General features: G+C 44.5%; 1 protein-coding gene across 1 annotated transcript in view; it reads left to right on the top strand.

Annotated features, from left to right (window-relative positions):
* Window positions 1-17199, top strand: part of FOXO3 (forkhead box O3) — a 113298-nt gene extending 96099 nt beyond the window's left edge. Inside the window, exon 4 of the mRNA XM_064486803.1 lies at window positions 12390-17199. The gene's annotated coding sequence lies outside the window, so the exon portion shown is untranslated. The remainder of the gene's footprint in view (window positions 1-12389) is intronic.
* Window positions 17200-19146: the final 1947 nt, after the last annotated feature.

Genomic DNA, 19146 nt, shown 5'->3' with positions numbered 1-19146 from the left:
AGATTGTATAGAAATATTTTAAAGGAGATTTAAATACTTAAGTTTTAAAAATATATTTAATGAATTATTGATAATTATTATTGATAATAAATACTTCTGAGATTACACATTTTATTATTTTGCCCTCATGGACTCTTATGGTTAGTCACCTTTTTCTTGAAACATTTTGTGTAAAATTTTTTTGAGAAGATATTTCATAAGTGAAAAATATGAAAAGTTGAGGGGGTGGGTATAGTTCAGAGGTAGAGCACATGCTTAGCATGTTCAAAGTCCTGGGTTCAATCCCAGTACCTGTACTTTAAAAAAAAAATTTTTTTTTAAGAAAAAAATATATATGAAAAGTCATCAATTTTTTGTAAATGTAAACCAGCTCAGTATGACCAGAGCAAGAGAAGAAACATCCTAAAGACAGTGAGAGGCTTTGAGGGAGTCTGGTTTCTGGGTTTCATGTTTCCATCTTGCTTTGGAATGAATTGCTCCTCTAAATAGCCAGGAGCCTACGTATATGACCTAATGTATATTCTTTACTTTTAAACTTAACTTGTGCCTATCACTTTGTTGAAGATTTCCCTAAATTCACAAAATAGGCCTTAAGTCACAATCTCAGAACTCACTTTTCCCAAATAAACCACCCCAGCTTCCCAAGACTTGTTCTATGATGACTTCCTTGGTTTGCCTTTTTTTTTTTTAACCAGTAGTTATGGTATTCTCTAGGCTTACTAACTGAAGGTCATGTGACCCTAGGTGGGAGCTGTCTGCTTGTGGAGTTAATGGAGCAGTTCTGTCCACTTGACAGGCAGTCTTGCTGGGGCGTTGTGGTGAGATGCTTCTCTGGAGGGCTGGGTGTTTCACACATGTCATTCATTTTAGATCACGTGTGAAAACCTTTGCCCTTCGGGTCTATCTGGAAAAGAAAAAATAACCGTACTTCTTATGAGTGCCAGCTACTAGGGTGTGAAGGGCACTTTCTTCTCCCAGGCACTCCTGAAGCTTGGTGCACACACTTAGACGTTGGCAGCAGGCACGTCTGGGGCCGAGTATGGCGGCTGCCAGGCCCAGTGTCCCGTAAGCCCTCCTGAGACTGACGTGTGTCTGCTCTCAGGGGGAAAGCAGTTTCAGTCTTACTGTAGTATTGATGTCAAAAGATGACTAAATTCACATGCTTTATTTTGTTCATCTTCATCTTTTGGCATTTGGGGACCCTAAGGGAACAGCCCAGTATTTAATTGGGTTTTAAACTACTTAATGATAAGGACTGGAAAACAACTGGGAAAAGCCTAGGTGGAGAGGAGAGAGGTATTTCTCCTCCTCTTTCTGCTACTGGCCACACCACTGATGAATCTCCTGGAATAGTAGGTTTCTCATCTGTCGAAAGAGGACAGAATCATAGAGGGTTTTTTTTAACCAATAAGATTTATTTTTAATTGAACTATAATACAATATTATGTAAGTAATAGGTATATAGTATACTAATTCATAATTTTAAAGTTTTTATTGCATTTATAGTTATAAAATTTTGGCTGTAGTCTCCATGTTGTACAATATATCCTTGTAGCTTATTTTATACCTACTAGTTTATACCTCTTAATTCCTTACCCCTATCTTGCCCCTCCCTCCTTCCCTCTCCCACACTGGTTCTCTATATCTGTGAGTCGGCATCTTTTTTGTTATATTCATTAGTTTGTTGTATTTTTTTTTTAGCAAAACCATAGTTTTAAAGGTGCATAGTATGTATAATTTTAAACCTGAAATGTAACATTCTGTCTATGCAATGGCCCTAGTAAGGGACATGTAATGCTAATATGTGATGACATGGAACTATAAAGAAACAGTGGCATACTAGTGTGGAAACAGCAGGTTCCAGTGTTGGAAGCCATTTGGAATTTAAATTTAGGCTTCCTCCCAAAAAAAAGCAAATCTTTGATACTTGTTGGACTGATGTTTCAATGCTGTGATTCCATTATGTCTTTAAATATTCATGTTGGAGGACAGGACTAATTCTAACCAAATACAGGCAATACTATAGGCTACCTATGTCTTGCTTTTGTTGATGTAGTTATTTGTGTTAGGGAATATAACATATGGTACGTATCGTGTGGAGAATTATACTGTTACTTGTACTTCTGAACTGTAGTCTGGTCTTTGGTTATAATATGCCGGCCTCGAGAATTCTGCATCTGCAGGGATCTTTATTCCTACCTTTTTAAAAGCCTGAAGGCTGAACTGTCATTTTTGGAGAGAATGGCTATCTGGATCTTTAGTGTTGATAACCGTGAAGGAAAATTGACCCAGCTATGAAAAGGGATTTTCTGTGCAGAGGCTGGTACACTCCTTACATACAGCCTTTTCCCTGGAAAGCAGTGACATCCAGCACTAAGGCTGCGCTTCCTGGGCCTGTTGGCTTTATAATGCACCTGTGGTCACCTCTGGCTGGCCTGCTAAGCATGGGGACAGAGCCTGAGTGACTCTTGCTCTTCGAGCAATTGCACTTATAAATGGCTTTCTAGAAGGTCTCTTTTAGCCACAGAGCTTATCTGGAGCATAAATAAATGGAGTGAAAATCACCAGAATTACTACTGGAAATTCTTATACACTAAGCTCCCAATAAATGCTTCTTTTCAGAGTGTTTATAATGCTCAATATTCACTCAATATTCAACTTCTTATAAATAACATTTTCTACAAGAATAGTCTTCCCCCAGGGGCCTGCTTCTCATAGGCTGACCTTTCTGTACAGAAATGGGAGAAGGGGGCTTGTCGGGACCTACCTCTGTGCCCTGGCCAGGTAGATTGGCCTGCCAGAGGCCCGCCTGGGCCCTGGGCTGGTGGGAGGATGTTTACTGACTCCCTTCTCTTCCTGACGTGGAGACACATGTCTGTCTTAATGCTGGGTTTTCACTCCAAAATGGAGATTCCTGCAAGAGACATCACCTATTTCATGCTGATTTTGTTGATGTGTTCATTCGATTTGAAAATACTGCTTTCCCCACCCTCCAAATTGTTTTGAAGTTTAAATTTTAAACAACTAAAGTGAATGAAAATTTTGCATTGTGAGTTAGTGACACTTCAGATATTTAGAGGTCCCATGGGTCAGTGTTTCTCAATGTTTCACAAAATACTCGGCCCTCAGGATATTTATGGCTGTTTATGTGGGTTATATGGAAAGTGGATTGATTCTGTGGTCAAATGTTCGAGGAGCGCCGTGTTAAATAAAGTGAAAGAGGGCTGTTTCCTGCAGGACTTCTTGGAGCCACAGAAGTTAATATACATTATGAACCTTCTAGGATTGGATTGCAGAGTTTCCGAAGTTTATTTGACGTCTTGAATCAAACCCTTCTTCTTCCAGAAACCATAGGACCAGTGTCCTAAGGAATCCTCTAAAGATCCTGAAAGAGGTCAGCAACCCTTTGAGAACTAGGGACTCTGCTTTTTTCTCTTTTGATTCTTACTGAGTTTTCTGTATGGCCTTGTCTTATATCAAGCTTTTCTCAGCCATGGGGTGGGTTCTACTCTTGGATGAGCTGGCTGCCTGGCAAAATGGCAGGCCACACGTTGGTAGACATGCTGGAGAAGAGTCTGAACTCATTAAACACAGTTCATTTATTGAGTACCTGCAGTGTGCTGGCCACAGGGGATAGAGGGAGGTAAATTACTCTACCCTTCAAGGTGTGCATGGCCTGGCTGGGAAGGTGGTGCAGTGGTGGTGGCGACCATTGTCATGGAGGAAAAGACTGCTTTTCATGCAAGGCTGGAGCAAAGGATCCCTGGCAGTGTGGCAACTTTGCATGCTTGGTTTTCTGGGACAAGCCTGCTTTCAGCATGTCCTGTTCTGTTATCACGTGGTCTGTCCCACCTGTCTTTGTCTGGGGGCTGAAAAACTAGGCTCTTTACTAATAGGGCAGAGTTCAGACTAAATTTGGATGCTGGTTCCTGTTAAAAGCCCTGCTGGACACTTGCTTTAGCTTATGTTTGATTTCTAGAACTGGTTCATCACAGTTGCACATGAGCCAGCCACTCTCTCCCAGCTCGCTGTCCCGGGGACTCTACTCTGAGGGGAGCTGTGGATTTAAAAAGCCTCCCCTGCAACCCACCCCAAGTTAAATAATGTCTCTGCATTAGGAACTGGATCTGGAGCAGAAGGCTGCCGTTTTCACGGATATGTATCACGGAGTCAAGTCACTCAATTTCTCTTGAGTCTCAGTTTGCTTATCTGTAAAATGGGGTTAAAATGGAAACCTACCCCACAGAGCTCTTATAAGGACTAGCTCTGATATGGCCTAATGTCCTTTGGCAACTTTTTAAGAAGTTACTTAATGTTTATTGTTATTTAAATGGCTCCAGAGGTTAATACGGATAAAGGAAGCACCCAAGCCAGTCTTACACTATTGGCAGAAAGAGCAACTACTTTCCGCAATAAACTGGAATCAATTAGGCTTCTTTTCATTAAAAAGGTACACCAATTGCCTGTTGTGTGAAACCTTTGATGTTCCGTAAAAGTCCTGCCTACCAGGTTAGGGGTACCAAGGATAGAGGCTACTTTTTCACTAACAGAGGAATGTGGTACCCAAAGTGTTCCATTAGCATCTTTAAAGGGTTGCCTGAGAAATCCTAGCTGTTCAGCCCGCTTTCCTTAGGGGACCTGTCTCTCCACAGGGGCACACTCTGCTGAGGGGAAGCCTTGCCCTGCCCCTTCTCTGCTACCTCACAGTGGAGCTTCTTCCTCTTGGGAGGGAGCCTGAAAATCTGATCTTCCCCGTCCCACCACCAGGCCATCCCAGCCATGCAGAGAAATGAAGAGCTGTTCCAGTTTTCCTGGGAGCAGAAAGATCGCCACACAATAAGTGGTGTGACGCTGGCAGTGGTCTGGCGGTGGACCCCGCCTCCCTAAGAGCTGCCGGTTTATCACCTTATTGACTAATATGACACAATTTGGAGTTTAGAAAATATGGTCGCTGTATCCTTAAGATCTCCCAACTCTAAGTTCGATGGAAACCCAGAGAAATTGGGCTGTTTTCCAGGAGCTGTCCTACTAGAGAGGCTGGGCCAAGCCTGGAGCTGAAACACCACTCAGAAGAGCTACTGCCCACTTGGTTGCGGGTATTTTGTTTTGTTTCTCTTCCCAGTGATAGAATGGACCTTACTCTGTAATTCTAGATTTTCTGGGTTTTTTTAGTAACCTCTTTTTTTTTTTTTTTTTTTTGCAAAAATCTATGACATTTATTAAAGGATGAGAATTACTTAGTCACAAAGCCCTCAGAGAGTAGTTCTAGTGTTTCTGAGTATAAAACTGTAACTGCCAGTCCTGGTTTGACTGAAGGTTTGCTTATCAGTATGTTCTCTCTCTATGTCCCTCTCTCTGTCTCCCTCCCCTTTCCTCTCTTTTCTATTTCTCTCTGATGAAAGAAGTCTGGACCATAAGACTTTTTAAGTATTCATGTCTCTTTGGCATGTTCAGTTTGATTCCTTAGCAGAAATTAATGGCCAAGAAGAGGCCAGAAGTTCTGAGGTTGAACTTTTAAATTAATTTGCCCTGGGCTTCCATTTATGTATATGTCACTGTACTTAGAACTTCCATTGGTCATTTGTATGTTCAGAAATGATCAGAAAGCGATACAGCCCAGCACACCTCTAAGTAACCCAAAATATGTGTTGACTGGTAGATCTGTTAGAAAGTGTCCCTTAGGTGGTGGTGTCCCTGCCACCTGAGTGCCAAAGCACTCCCTGCTCAGCCCCAGTCAACTCAGGTTGTTCTGCTGGCCCGGGTTGGGGCCCATGGCAGGGAGACCCTGGCACTCACCACCACAGTGCTGGTCAGGCTGAGCGGGGAGAAGAGGGCCACCCCGGCCACCGATAATGTGGATCCACCTCCCTCCTGGGATCTGCACTCCCGCCAGACCACTGCCATCAGAACGACAGTCCTTTGTCTCTGTCCATCTTGGAGTCACTCTGAGACCCTCCTTTCACTTCCTTCTTGGATTCCTTCCTCTGTTGCGCTGGTGTGGTGGTTGCTTCTTGACCACAATCTGTGTTGCCTGCATGTCCTGGTCATACCTTGCAGGCGGACGAGTGGTTTGGACTATTTGTGGAACTAAAATAGCTGATTTTGTGTTTTCAATTTCAGAATCACTTTTGGAAAATTTAGATTGTCTTCAAAACTCTGCATGTCTAAAGCAGGGAAAGACGACCTCAGAGACCCTGCTTTCCTGTGCTTGGGAACAGAACTCTTAGAAGGGCTGGGGTTCCACAGCTACACTTGCACCCAGCCCCCAGGGCTGTAGGGCATCCCAGTCCAGAGGTGTGACTGCACACACCCCCCCCCCAACTCTGGCCAGTAAATGCAGTGAAGAGTCACACACTTGGAGTCACACGCTGTGTAGTCATCCCCCCACACCCAGCAGACATAAACATTGTGAGAGTCAGGTCATGGTTTATGGCTTTAAGCATTTCCTCCTGGACTGCAGTTCCCTTTTTTGTAAATGGTGAAATCACTTTAGTAGTGACAGCAATTTGAGAGAGTAGCAAGACTCTTAACTTGGCGGGCTGGTAATAGTGTGCATGGTAGATGTACAGAAGGATGGGAGAAGGTAAATTCTTTATTACATGCTTACTATTTAAACTTTTACTAATTACTTTAAAAGTTAAATTAGTTGGATGTTAAAACTGTGTCTTGTATTGATACTTAGGAGGTTTTGTCTTATAAGAAATAAGAGTTTTAGAAACTGAATCAGAGGCCATCGTCCTCCCAGAAAGAGGGCATTAAAATTCTAGGTCTTGTCCCACAAGCAGTAGGTTCTGTCTGGATTCAAATAAGATTAACTCTTAGCAAATGTGAGTAGGCTTAAAATGCTTCGTGAAAGCTGTAATGCTTAAAGGGACGTTAAGTATTTGAACTGGCAGAGAGGAAGAGAGGGCTGCTCCAGGAGTGTGGTTCATTCATTTATTCAGCCAAGATTTATTGCTTGCCTCTCCTCTATTTCAACTTTCCAGGCTACCTGGGACATCAAGAATAGTTTGTGTCCCTGACTGGAATATGCACTTCTTGTGGATAAATACCATGTCTAAGACAGTGCTCTTGAAATAGTAGATGCTCCACGATTGTTTGATTTGATTTGAATGCTTTACTCTGCTTTAAGTATATTGGGAATTCAGCGTGCATGGAAAGTAACCATTCCAGGCGCTGTATGATGAGGCGCCAGGTAAGTGGCTTAGTTTAGTAGAGGGCAGCCTGGGGAGGGTGGGGCCAGAGGAGCTGTCAGGCTGTTTGGGTGAGGAGAGCAAACCAGGCAAAGGGCTTGAACCTGACCCATCAGGTGAGGAGGGTGGGTTCCCATCGGCAGGAGTAGGCGGGAAAGCCGGGATGAGGGCAGCAGAGCCTTGAGCCCGCAGGTCTCTGCCAGCCAGGGTTTTGGGCTGTTGTAATTAAGGTTAAGGAAGCATGCATCCAGAGAGGGTCTAAAGGCCCCTTAAAGTCTTTCAGCTTGAAGACAGTTCTTTAAAGAATGTAATCCCAAACTTTGTAAGTTGTTCTGTGTGGTTTGAAAATCTAAGAATCTTAAGAAAATATGACATCTCTGCAGCTTTGTTCTTGATAATAAATCAATGTGTATCATATTTCTGCTCAGATCACCACGTTCAAGTCTGGATGCACGAAGAATATTGGTCAACATAGTCTCTGCCCCACTAGAAAGACAGAGATGGGACATTCTTCAGCTAAACTTACATTAACCGTTGTTAATCCCTGCAGTTGAAACAGGAGGGATGTCAGTACTCTGTGCAGGTCACCCCCTCTTTGTCCCTCAGCCGTGAAGTGCCAGGGTGGCTGCTCCTCCCCTCGTGTTTCCATGTTTCGTCGGCACAGCACGTGGGCTGGCTGGAGGGCATCCGCACCAGGTCCAGGTTCTGAAGGGTTCTGGAGGCAAACGCTCTTCAGGGGCCTGTCACCAGCCTTCACGGACCTGCCACCTGGAGAAACCCAGGAGTGCCTGGGAGGGAGGGAAGGAGGAGAAAGAAGTGCTTACACAGGGCAAGCTTTTACACAAGTGAAACTTAAAAAAAAAAATGTATACTGAGTATGTTTTCAGTATCTTCCAGAGTGTCACCTTTGCCATGAAGAGTTTATCTTAAGCTTCCCTGTAACATCCCACCTTCTCCCTCAGTACTTGCCCACTGGAGAGCACCAGAGCCTGTGGGCCCTTCTTCCTCGAAACCTGACTTTGCTTTAGCAGAGGCTTCTCAACTGAGTACAGATTTGGCCTCCAGCCTGGCCAGAACTTCTTCCTTGCCTGCTCTTTCCCCTCATAAACTGTTCAGTGTCTAAAATGGCAGGTTGACAGCATTTGCCCAAACATGTTTGTGTAAAGCTGCCCCTCCCCCCTGATGTGCCTTCCCAATTTGTCATGGAGGAGGCCTCGGTTGGGCCAGCGCTGCAGGCAAAGAGGTGCATTTTAATCAGCAAGGCCCCAGCTATCTGGGACCACCAGGCTGGTGTTCACACACTTCCATGAGTCCTCTTTATCACCCATTCCAGCCTGGAAGATAGTGAAAAATTACCAAATTAAGCCAGGCTGTTGTGCCCATTAGGTGTTTCCTTGAGTTGCTTCATGCTGGGGCCATAAAGATTAGCTCCACTGGAGCTGCTGCCGTTTTGGTGCTTCAGAATTAGATGTGGCCGCCTAAGCAAAGCCCTGCAAAGAATGATGTTTTTCCTGGGGTGACACCAGCATAAGCCTTGGCTGCTGGCAGGTGGCTGTGGTCTATGATGGGCTGAGTGTCCCTCCGACCCCTCAGGGTGAAGCAGAGATGCAGGTGGGCTGGCAGGCAGCTCTCTGCTCGGATGGAGAAGCCATACTCTGAAACCCCACCCGGTCTCTGGACGCCGCCTGAAGTTTCCCTGTCAGCTCCAGTGAACATTAATTCGTTTCCTTTTCTATCCTCAATGTTCCATATTTAGTCCCCAGCTGAAGAGTTGCAAGTTTGGCTCAAATTATCTTTATGTTTAAAGAGTGAGGAAAGTGGTGTTTCACTTTAATTTGATGTTTCAGGCAGACTTTCCTCCAAACGTCTTTTAGTTTTAGCTGGGAAAGCAGGGGATAGCCTTTACGGATGTGTGGAAGTGAGCATTTCATCCCCCCTGGCTTTCTTTCCTTCCCTGTCATATTTGGTATCGGGGTCCTGTTCCTTCCCTCTCTGCCAAGAAGATAAAAACTGCTGAGAAATCCAAATTTATGGAGTTAAGTTGTGGGAGGACAGCAGTCGGAACGTTTATGTTTTATTCCCAGATGAAAGTTGATGGGGGTTATGTTTTGTGTACAGTTTTTTTGGAGGCGTTACCCTTTCTTAGAACATCATGTGGTTTAGTGGTGATAATTAAGGCAGAAACTTGTCTCCCTACAGATGCCAAGATTATAGAGGGACTTACTCTCACCAGAGACCAGGTGACAGCATCCATAGATATTTTTAGAATGGGCCTCATCATTTGGTTTCCCCATTTCATTTTCCTTGCATCAACAGCCTGATTTCAAACTTACTTATTGGGCAGAGGGAGGTTTTCTTCCTGTTAATGAAAGTCACTGATGGGACAGGACATTTTCATATTTATCGTTAGTTGGCCCATTGCCTAATAACTGCAGAATGATAGCTGCACTTCCCTTCAGCTGTATGCTTCCTTTTCCTTCCAAAAGTTTGGCTTAACCTGATGTTTTTAGACTTACAAGGGCATCATCATACACACGTCAACTACAGTTAACGAAACTGTCTTACTTTAAAGAATGTAAGAGTGGTGAGAGCATCCTTGAGATGCAGGAAACTTGTCCCCAGCCTAAGTATCACTGAATTCCCACCACTTAATGTGCTCCCTCTATGCTTTCAGACCTTGATGGAGTCAGATGAACACGTGCAAACACTGAGCCACCAAAGAGCGGTTAAAAATCTAAGGTGGTGGGGGTGCTGCTTTCCTTACGACGATTTTTAATCCTAAGGTCGTCCCAGTGAGTGGGAGTCCTGGTGTTTGTCTTAGAACAATGAGTGCATTTCTCTTCAACATTTATCTGGTTCTTTTATGTTTTCACAGTATTTTACAAACTATTTGCCCTCTACTGCAGAGAAACAAGTCTCCTTTCTGTCCTGTGGAGTGGGAGTTTCTCTGTTCAGTCTGTCCTCTGTGAGAGTGGCCTCTTAACCTGGGCCTGGCCTCTCCCAGCAAACCCTCCAGGCACAGGCCACTCCCTGAGCAGTTCCAAGGCATGCTGGTGAGACCTTGGGGGCATGCCAGGAGCTAGTGCCACAAGGAGTCCTAAGCCCATTCTACGAAGAAGGAAAGAGTAATGATCAGTATTTCTGTTCTTAACGATGAATTTCCCTGAAGATTCTGGACCTTTCCATAAGGGGATGAGAATTTGGCCCTAGGATTGTGATGGTTGTTGCTCTAGGCTGGCCGACATGGGCCTCCTGCCCCTGGTTTCAGGGCTGATGCCCTGTCCTGTTAGAATAATGCCACATTGGGGGGGTCATAGGTGCCCCCTGCCTTCTTCCCTCGTATGCTGACCCAGCACTAGCACTAGAGCAAGCTGCATGCTCTGCTTTTGTACTGGGGAGTGAAGTGTGTCACCCTCCCAGCATGCAGTGGTTTCCATGGCTGAATAATTAACACCAAAGGGAACCGGGGGATGGGGTCTGAATTAGGTAATACCTTACAGCTTCTCTCTTGGTACTTACAGTAAGTCAGGATCGGGATTTGGGGACCATAGTCCCCTGATGACTAATTGCTTAGTGATCTTAGATTGTGGTTTATTAAACGTTATTGTGAAGAAAAAAACCAAATCCCCTCCCCAAGAACCATATCTGCACCCGTCCCTTCATGCCTCTGGGTCCCAGGTGAAGGAGCTAGACAAGTCCTGGCTCTGGCAGGCTCAGTCCCTCGCAGATCCTGAGAGCTGGTACCTGTTTTACTTTTTCTCCCTCTGAAATCAATTATTTTATAGTCCAGGATAACATTGCCTAGTACCCTTCCCAAGCAAAGAATACCTCCAGGAAAGCCGTCAGCCAGGGAAGCTAAATATTTGGGGAAGGGGTAGGAAGTAGGGGCCTTTTCCTGCTTCATTGTCTCTGCCGCCAGTAAAACAATCTAAGTTCTCCTGTTTGGAGCTATAGCGAGGCTAACTGCGACCAAGGGTATGGAATGTTGCAAATACTAAGCCTTGCTGCCTTTTCTGAGTATTGGTAATAAAAGGTAAGACTGCCAAGCAGCCCAGCCATGGAACAGAATTGTACGTTTGTGAAAATTCCAAGTGAATTTAAGATACTTTTTTCTTTAAAGAGGAGAGAAGCAAATGTACATAATGTGTGTGAGAGCTTCCTGATGCATTTTTCATCACTTGTTCACCTAACCTGGTGAGACAATCCTGAGTTCATGTTGCTTCACTACCGCTTTTCTCTCCATTTCTTGGCCCAGAGCCATTTTTTTCTGGCCATGACTGCTAACACTGTCTCCATGAACAAAAGGTCCTGAAGCCTATCATGTCAGTTCCTTTAGCTACATCTCTATGAGTATACTTTTTTTTGTTAATCCTCTAACTTTTCCTGGCTCAATGGTGGCATGAAGTCTGGTAAGATTTGTATACATTCAGATGCTTTGAGAGGATTTACCATTTGAAGACTGAGGCATAATAATAATGTTAATTGTTAAAGGGATGTTTTGTGGGAGGTTTTTGGGGGCCATATTTGTGTATAATTTTTTTCTCTGCAGATTTTTAATATAAAAAGCAGATTCCTAAGATAGCCCACTTAGAGATTACTTCTTTTATAGTGAGGGAAGTCGAGATTGCCCACCCCCACCCCACCCCCAGCAGGGCAGACTGATGAAGCCTTTGTAGAAAGTGGCTATTTCAACTCCCCTGGTCTTGGGGTATCAATGGGCAGGGTGGTAGGCAAGGTTGGTCAGTCCACATAGCCAGTGGGGGAGAACCAGAAAAGCACAGCTGGTGTGCTTGGGGTTTTAGCATGAAAGTCCCATGTCCCTGGACACCCCTCAATCCACACACTAGGGCAAAACCCCATCTGCACCCTGGCCCTCCCTAACCTGGCAGGGGCCACTGAGACACCCTGATTTACCTTGCTTTTGTTAACCTCCCCAAGTGAATGACCCTGGTTCCTCTATGCTTTTTAACCTGAGGGCATTGTGTGATAAAGCACAGATACAAGGTAAGTGATCTCCATGCTTTGTCCTTAGGTTTTCAGATCTTTAAAGCTAGTGCAACAAAAAAGCTTTACTGCGAGTGCTCTTGACCAGAGGTATGAGAGGGGATGGAAGCTGATGAGGTGAGACCCTGAGCCGCCCACTCTTGCCATCTGAATGTTCTTCACCGTCTCTGATTTTCTTTTCTCCTCCTATAGACCCTCAAACTGACACAAGACCTACAGAGAAAAACCCTTTGCCAAATCTGCTCTCAGCAAGTGGACAGTGATACCGTTTACAGCTTAACACCTTTGTGAGCCCGCGCCATTTCCTAACCCAGCAGAGACTGTTAACGGCCCCTTACCCCGGGTGAAGCACTTACCCTCGGCAACAGAACTCTATCAAGTATGCAAAATCTTCCTTGTACGGGGTGACAGCCACCTGCCAGCAAAGGACAGCACCCTGCCAGCACCGCCCACCCCGTTCAGAGCACACCGTGAGCCCTCGGGCCATCCTGTGGTGTTTTAATATCGAGATGGTTAATGGGATGTTTTAAGTGTTGTTTCTGTGTTTGTTTTCCTTTGACTTTAAGTTTCTCACATACATTAACTTGCAGTCTTTTTATGTTAAAATGTTAATCATGCTTCCCCTGGCAAATTTAAAAACAGAAGGAAAATGTACCAGGTACGGTGCTGGCTTTGGGCGTCACAAGCGTTTATGGAACTCCCCAAAATAATGCATTACATAAACTAGAGGGGGATTTTCTTTCTTCTTTTGTTTGGTAGAAAACTCCTTTTCTAAAAACTGAACAATGGCACAAGTGTTTGCCGTGCACCCTGCCCTGGTCCAGGACGGAGCCCTGCGTAGGCAAAATGAATGGGGTGTGGCGTCCCACCCCGTGTGCTCGGTTCTGAGTCGGGGCGGGGGGGGGCTCGTCCCCTGACACCTGGTCTGCTGTTGTCAGATCAGTAGGGCCTGTGGTCTCCTGTCAGTATCCCAGTATCCTCAGCTACCACAGTCAACCGTGGTGGTATGTTGGTTAGAAATTAGGATTTTTTCAAGGAAGAAATCACCTCAGCTGTCTGCTCATTGCCAAATGCCACTAACAAATTTAGTTTTAAGGAGAAAAGAAAAAAAAGTAGTTCCATTTTGTTTTGCAGAAGAAATGAACTTACAGGTGAGCGTGAAGCCTGCAGTGAGAAATGTGTGAAAAGTACGCAAGTCACTATTTCCCTAAATGCACACCCTTGATTATTTTCAGCCTTGCTCTGTATAATCTGACCTACTAGATGTGTATGAGTGAGAGGCAGTAGCGTAGAAACTGATTTTTTTAAATATATATACTCTTAGATTGTAATTGTACAAGTGACACAATGGAAGTGCAAGATAGGGCAGTTTTGACCTTTCCTCGCCTCCACTCTCCTGCTTCTATGGATTTCATTTTTTCTTTTCAAAAAGTTATGGTGCTGTATAGGTGCTTTCTGTTTAACCCGGAAAGTGTGATTATATTAGTTACTCTCTTTAGTAGACAGAATAGTTGGGCACACCTTTGGTACATATGAAACTGGTGTAATGACGCTCTGATTAGCACAGCATACGCATACTTCTCCAAAGTGATATATGAAGACTCTTTTCTTTGCATAAACAGCATTAGGCATATAAATGTATAAATATATTTTATCATGTACAGTACAAAAATGGAACATTCTGCATGGATGTTAGGAATACAGGCTAGTATTTCAGCACAGACCTCCCTGCATGAGTTCTCGCTGACGCTTGCACCGTGCAGTGGGCACTGACTCCCTTCCACCAACACAGATGTGCCACCCAACCCCCTGCACCGCATCACCGGCCACCAGGGGCCCCCTTGTGTACCTTGGCTTCCTAATTCCTCTGGGGGTGACACCGGTGGTGATAACAGCTCTTAGCATAATGAAAGTTCCATTTGGTGTTGTCACTCGTCTCTCCCGCCTCACTTGAGTTGTCATGTTTGAGCAATGGCCCTGTTGATTTCACCCTGCCTTTTACTGAATCTGTAAATTGTTGTGCAATTGTGGTTATAGTAGACCTGTAGCATATCGCCTTTCCTAAACTGCTACAAGTTTATAATCTTCATTTTGAAAGTATGTATCGTTTTTTAAAATATGTATTCTATTTACATGGTCTGCTTGTCAGTGAGACAGACTTTTGCTTACTTTATTCCTTTGTAATAATGCTAGCCACTTCCTTGATTCTTTGGTAGTCAGCTGTGCACAAGAACTGGCCAGTGTCACCAAAAGAGGGCTGCCTCTCTGGGTTCCTAAGTGATGCTACCCTGAGTGGAGACACAGTTGAGAGACAGTGGAAATAGCTCGGGGTGGGGTGGGGGATATGGGACACAAGGGAGAATCCGGAGTGCTTCCAACACGAGGGCCCTGAGAATTTCTCCCCTGAACTCAAAGAAACAAGAAAACTTAACAAAATAGCTGTTTGCCTTTGCAGCTTCATACCCCCCTGGAACTACTTTAGGAGTAAGAGAGGCAACCTTCAAATGTGTTTCGACTTTAAAATGCTGAATTCCTTTCAGACATGTGGCATCTCACTTACTCTTTTTTTCTCGATGTTTGTTAGATTTCAGGCAGAATGTCTTACAAAATGTCCTAGAACCAGATTATAATTTAATCTAAAACAGCTGAGGGAGGGACAGAGGCAGTATAAGAGCAGGATAGCCACAGAGCACATCAGGAAATGGGGAGGAAGGGGATTTTTAGGTAACTCTAACAGCATCTATACCTAGAGGGTCATAGATGGCTGAGATCAGGGCAGAGTCGAAGCATCAGTCCTAGGAGGAGTCTGGCAAGAATGGAGCAGTTAGGCCTGTCCAGGATCACAGCAGCCCCACTGTCACTCCTGGCCACCCTCTGCTGGCCACTCACCCAGAGGCCAGGCTCTCTTAGACTAGCTGGGTCCTAAGCCAGTCAAACTGTGCAGGGGTGCCACCTAAGCCCTCTGCCTCTTCTATAAAGACCCTACTTTCAGGAAGGGCCGACCAATGGCCACCACGTGGAGTTCTGAGTGTCACGGGCCCCTCCCAGGAAGTTTTCTGAGCATCTCAGTGGAATACTTAGTAGCCGCTGGGGCCTGGCAGCTGTAATGTTTGCATCCTAATAAGAACTATCCAAGGCTACTCTCAGCCCCTAAATAAGCCTAGGGAGCCTTCCCCTTTTTGATGAGAAGTTAGAAAGAAGAATGACAGTATAGAAAATGTGGCCAGCACTCTGAGGCTCCCTTGTTCTTATCAGAGCTCCAAAACCAGTTACCTTTTACCAAAGTTAGACAAGAGCTTTACCACAAGCCTTCACTGCTCTGGCATGAGGACTGACCACCAGGATCCCACTAACTGTGAACAAACCTGATTTCCTTTATTGCATCCCTATGACATGATGATTGCTGAAATATAGTTTTTAAAATTTCAGAAGTTTGTCTTTCCTGCTTACAGGAGGAGCATGCACACACGTGTAGTACAGGCAGACGTGTGTGTGTGTGTTGTGTGTGGTGGTGTTTTGGTGTGTGTGTGTATGTGTGTCACTTCCCCACCCGGAGAGGACCTGGTGACTCACTGCTCAGGACAGATATGCCCAGTCTCAGGGTGTCATTACAGGTGGCTTCTGACCTTGTTAAAGATGGTAGGAAGTCTATCTCATGAACCCCACGTAAAGAGGAAGGAGCATCTGAATCTCTTGGAAAGACTGTCAAGAGGAAAGCAGTCAAACAGCCAGGGCTGTTGTGCGTGCGGATGCCAAGGGCTGCTGAGGGGGAGTAAAAACGTTACCCTTTCTCTAAAAGCAGAAATAAAACCGTGACAGCTCTGAACTCTGATTTCTTTTTTCTTGCTGTGTTTGGAGAACGTTGTATGATTAGGCATAACTTTTTTTTTTTAAGAAAAAATTTTTTGTAGAAATGCAATCACTGGCAAAGAGGTACGAAAAAGCCAGTCTCTCCTGGAGACCAGGGGCTGCAGGGCACAAGGAGGGGAAAGTGCAGTCCTTGTGAAATCATGTCTGTCAAACAGGATCTTAACGCAGATGCCCAAGTCACTGAAAAGAATAGTCGGCTCTCTGTATACACGGTGCTGCATCTGAGAATTCAACCAGCCGTGGATATGGAGAGCTGACTGTGCTACGCTGTTTTATATAAGAGATTTGAGCATCCATGGATTTTGGTATCTGTGGAGGTCCTGAAACCGATCCCCCACAGATACCAAGGGACGACTGTGTATTATATTTGATCTAGATCTTTAGTGGGTCATATTTTATGCAATTTGAGTGAATATTTTCCTGTTTAGTTTTATTTGTATGTATTTTTCTTTGATGAATGATTGGTTCTGAGGCATCTGCCACACTCCAGAAATATTTGTGCGGCTGCTTAAAAAAAAAACACTGTCTGGTCACTTATTTCTCTAAAAATTATCTCATTGCCTGGCAATCAATCTTCTTTCAATATACTTTTCCTACACAGGAAATGTAAACAGATGTGAAGGAGGACCAGAAAAATTAGTTAATATTAAAAAAAATGTATGTTTTGGCTTCACATGTTTAACTTTTTTTAAGAAAAAAGTTGCATGAATGGAAAAAAAAATCTGTATACAGTATCTGTAAAACTGTCTTACCTGTTTCAATTTCTTGCTCATACCCCATACAAACTAGAATTAAATATGGTGCATGGCCATATTCAAGCACCTAAGAGTCATGCAGTTGATACTTTGGTTTGAAGCACCTCATCCTTTCTTTCAAAGCGAACACTATCATATTGCATTCTTACGGAGGATTTTGTCTAACCATATGTTGCCATGAATTAACTCTACCACCTTTCTTCACAAGAATCAAAACCAGTTTGATTTGGGGATCTTCTCCTTTCCAAATGACATAGAGATGCAGTACTTAAATTTCCTTGGTGTTTGTAGATAATGCCTTGTGTATTCCATTTAAAACCGTAATCTAGTTTGTAAAAGAGATGGTGACGCATGTAAATAAAGCATCAATGACACTCTGTCTTACTCCAAGAAGTTTTTGTTCTCCCTCCCCCTTTCTTTAACCCCAGCAGTGAAACAGCTGAGTTTGTCTCAAGGTCTTCCTGTGGAATTAACTTCACAGGCTGGGGGAGGCACAGAGCAGAGATTTTATCCTGAGATCTCTAAACTAACGAAATGAATCCAGCAAACTTTTTCTCTGACCCACTTTTGACGTCCACAGGCAACCAGACAATTTAATAAAGCAGATTTACGGCGTTCATGGTGGCTGAGAGCCATTTACGGGCGGGCCCAAGCCACATCGCCCTGGAGGAACATTTACATAGGGAGGTGAGATTTAGACTCTGCCCTCACTGAGTGTCAGAGGTCTTGACCTATCAAAGTTTTAGCCCTAAGGAGTTCCTGCTCACGTGAATCCAGCAGATGAACATCAGTCATCATAGTGCCATCCTCCCTATGGAAAGTCAAACATGATACCTCAGGCTGCTGGTGGCAATAGCATAGATGTTTCCTCTACATTTAGAGTTTCTCAGCTAAGTTAGGGGGAACTCCACCCTACTGTAAAAACTATTCTTAGTAGCCTGGATTGTGTTTTTCCTTTTAATCGATGTTATAAAAATTATTTGGCTTTTGGGTTCAACGTCCTAAGCAGCACAAAGGACTCATTTCGGATCAAGTAGGTAAAAAAGAATTTCAAGTTTCTCCTTACCGTTGTTTTCATTACCCATAAAGGTAAACCCTCACCATCTTCTAGTATCAGAGCCATCTAGAAGGGATTTCATTTGAAATTGCTTCCCAGTTTTGATCTGTCTCCCAAAAGATTACAGCTGGAAATCCAACACCAGGTATCACAAGATTCTCAGTAGAGTATTCCTCCAAACCAGGTAAAAATTCAACTAAAAGTAATTAAAGTTAACTTCATGAACAACAGTTACTAAGTCGTCAAGTGTGGCAGTGGGTCAGAGGCTACTACGGGTACCGAGGGAACTAGGACCCAAGCCCCGCCCTGCATGAGTTTATCCTCAAGGAATCAACTGACCTGTTCCACCTTGAAGAAGAGCTAATTCTTACCCATTCCCCTACCTCAGCTTCTTGTTTAAAAGGAGAATTTTCACTGATTAAGCTAACTTCAAGGATTTGATTTCACAAATGTTTGAGTAGTGAGGGCAAACCTTTAATCTAGCACATGTGACATGTATTGGGCAAGTCATCCCCCAGCACAGCTGGATACAAAGGTCACAGGTGGAGGAAGGTAGAGCATAGAGTTCACAACCATGGTCTGCCAGACACTCCACCCTCTGTCCCCATTGCCACTCCCCTAGGATGTGGGACAAGGGAGGTGGCAACAGGAAAGGGGTGGGGAGCTGTCTGGTGCCCTGGGTGCCTCCCAGCTCAGCCTGAGATGGGCATGGGTAGGGGAGTGTTTGAAGGGTGCATGTAAAGAGAACTGCGTCCCCAGGGGACCCACCCTCCCTCTGCTTCCATCAAAGAGAAGCACTGGTGCTGGGCTCCGAGGACTAGACACCTTGAAGCTGGAGGAAGGAGCATCCTTCCCCCTGAATTTTCCTCATTTGAACGTTAAAAGAGAAAAACTCTCAGTAATACTTAAGACTTGGAGAAAATGAGATTGTGTCTGTGTGTCTGTAGATCTGCCTAGTGTCTGTTACATAGTAATGGCTCAAAACAGCTTTTGCCCTCCTTCTCTGAGCACCTACTAGAAACACTACAAACATCCCCACTCCTACTCAGGGAGAAAAATCTGGATGTTCTTGTATTGGCACAGGCCCACTTCTGTGGTCCTACCTCCCTCCATCCCACCAGCCCCTATGATGTGCCAGGATGACAGAGAGAGCTGCCTAGTCTCAGGTCTCTCCCAGCAATGGCCCTACTGCCCACTCCAAAGGCTGAGGGGTCAGTAGCTCTGCACACTGGTGATTTTCCAGCCAGAGAGCCCCAATCCAGAAGAA

The sequence above is a fragment of the Camelus dromedarius genome, chromosome 6 (genome assembly GCF_036321535.1).
Source record: "Camelus dromedarius isolate mCamDro1 chromosome 6, mCamDro1.pat, whole genome shotgun sequence".
Classification (NCBI taxonomy): domain Eukaryota; kingdom Metazoa; phylum Chordata; class Mammalia; order Artiodactyla; family Camelidae; genus Camelus; species Camelus dromedarius.
Note: the sequence above shows the minus strand (reverse complement) of the source record. Positions and strands in the feature narration are given on the sequence as shown.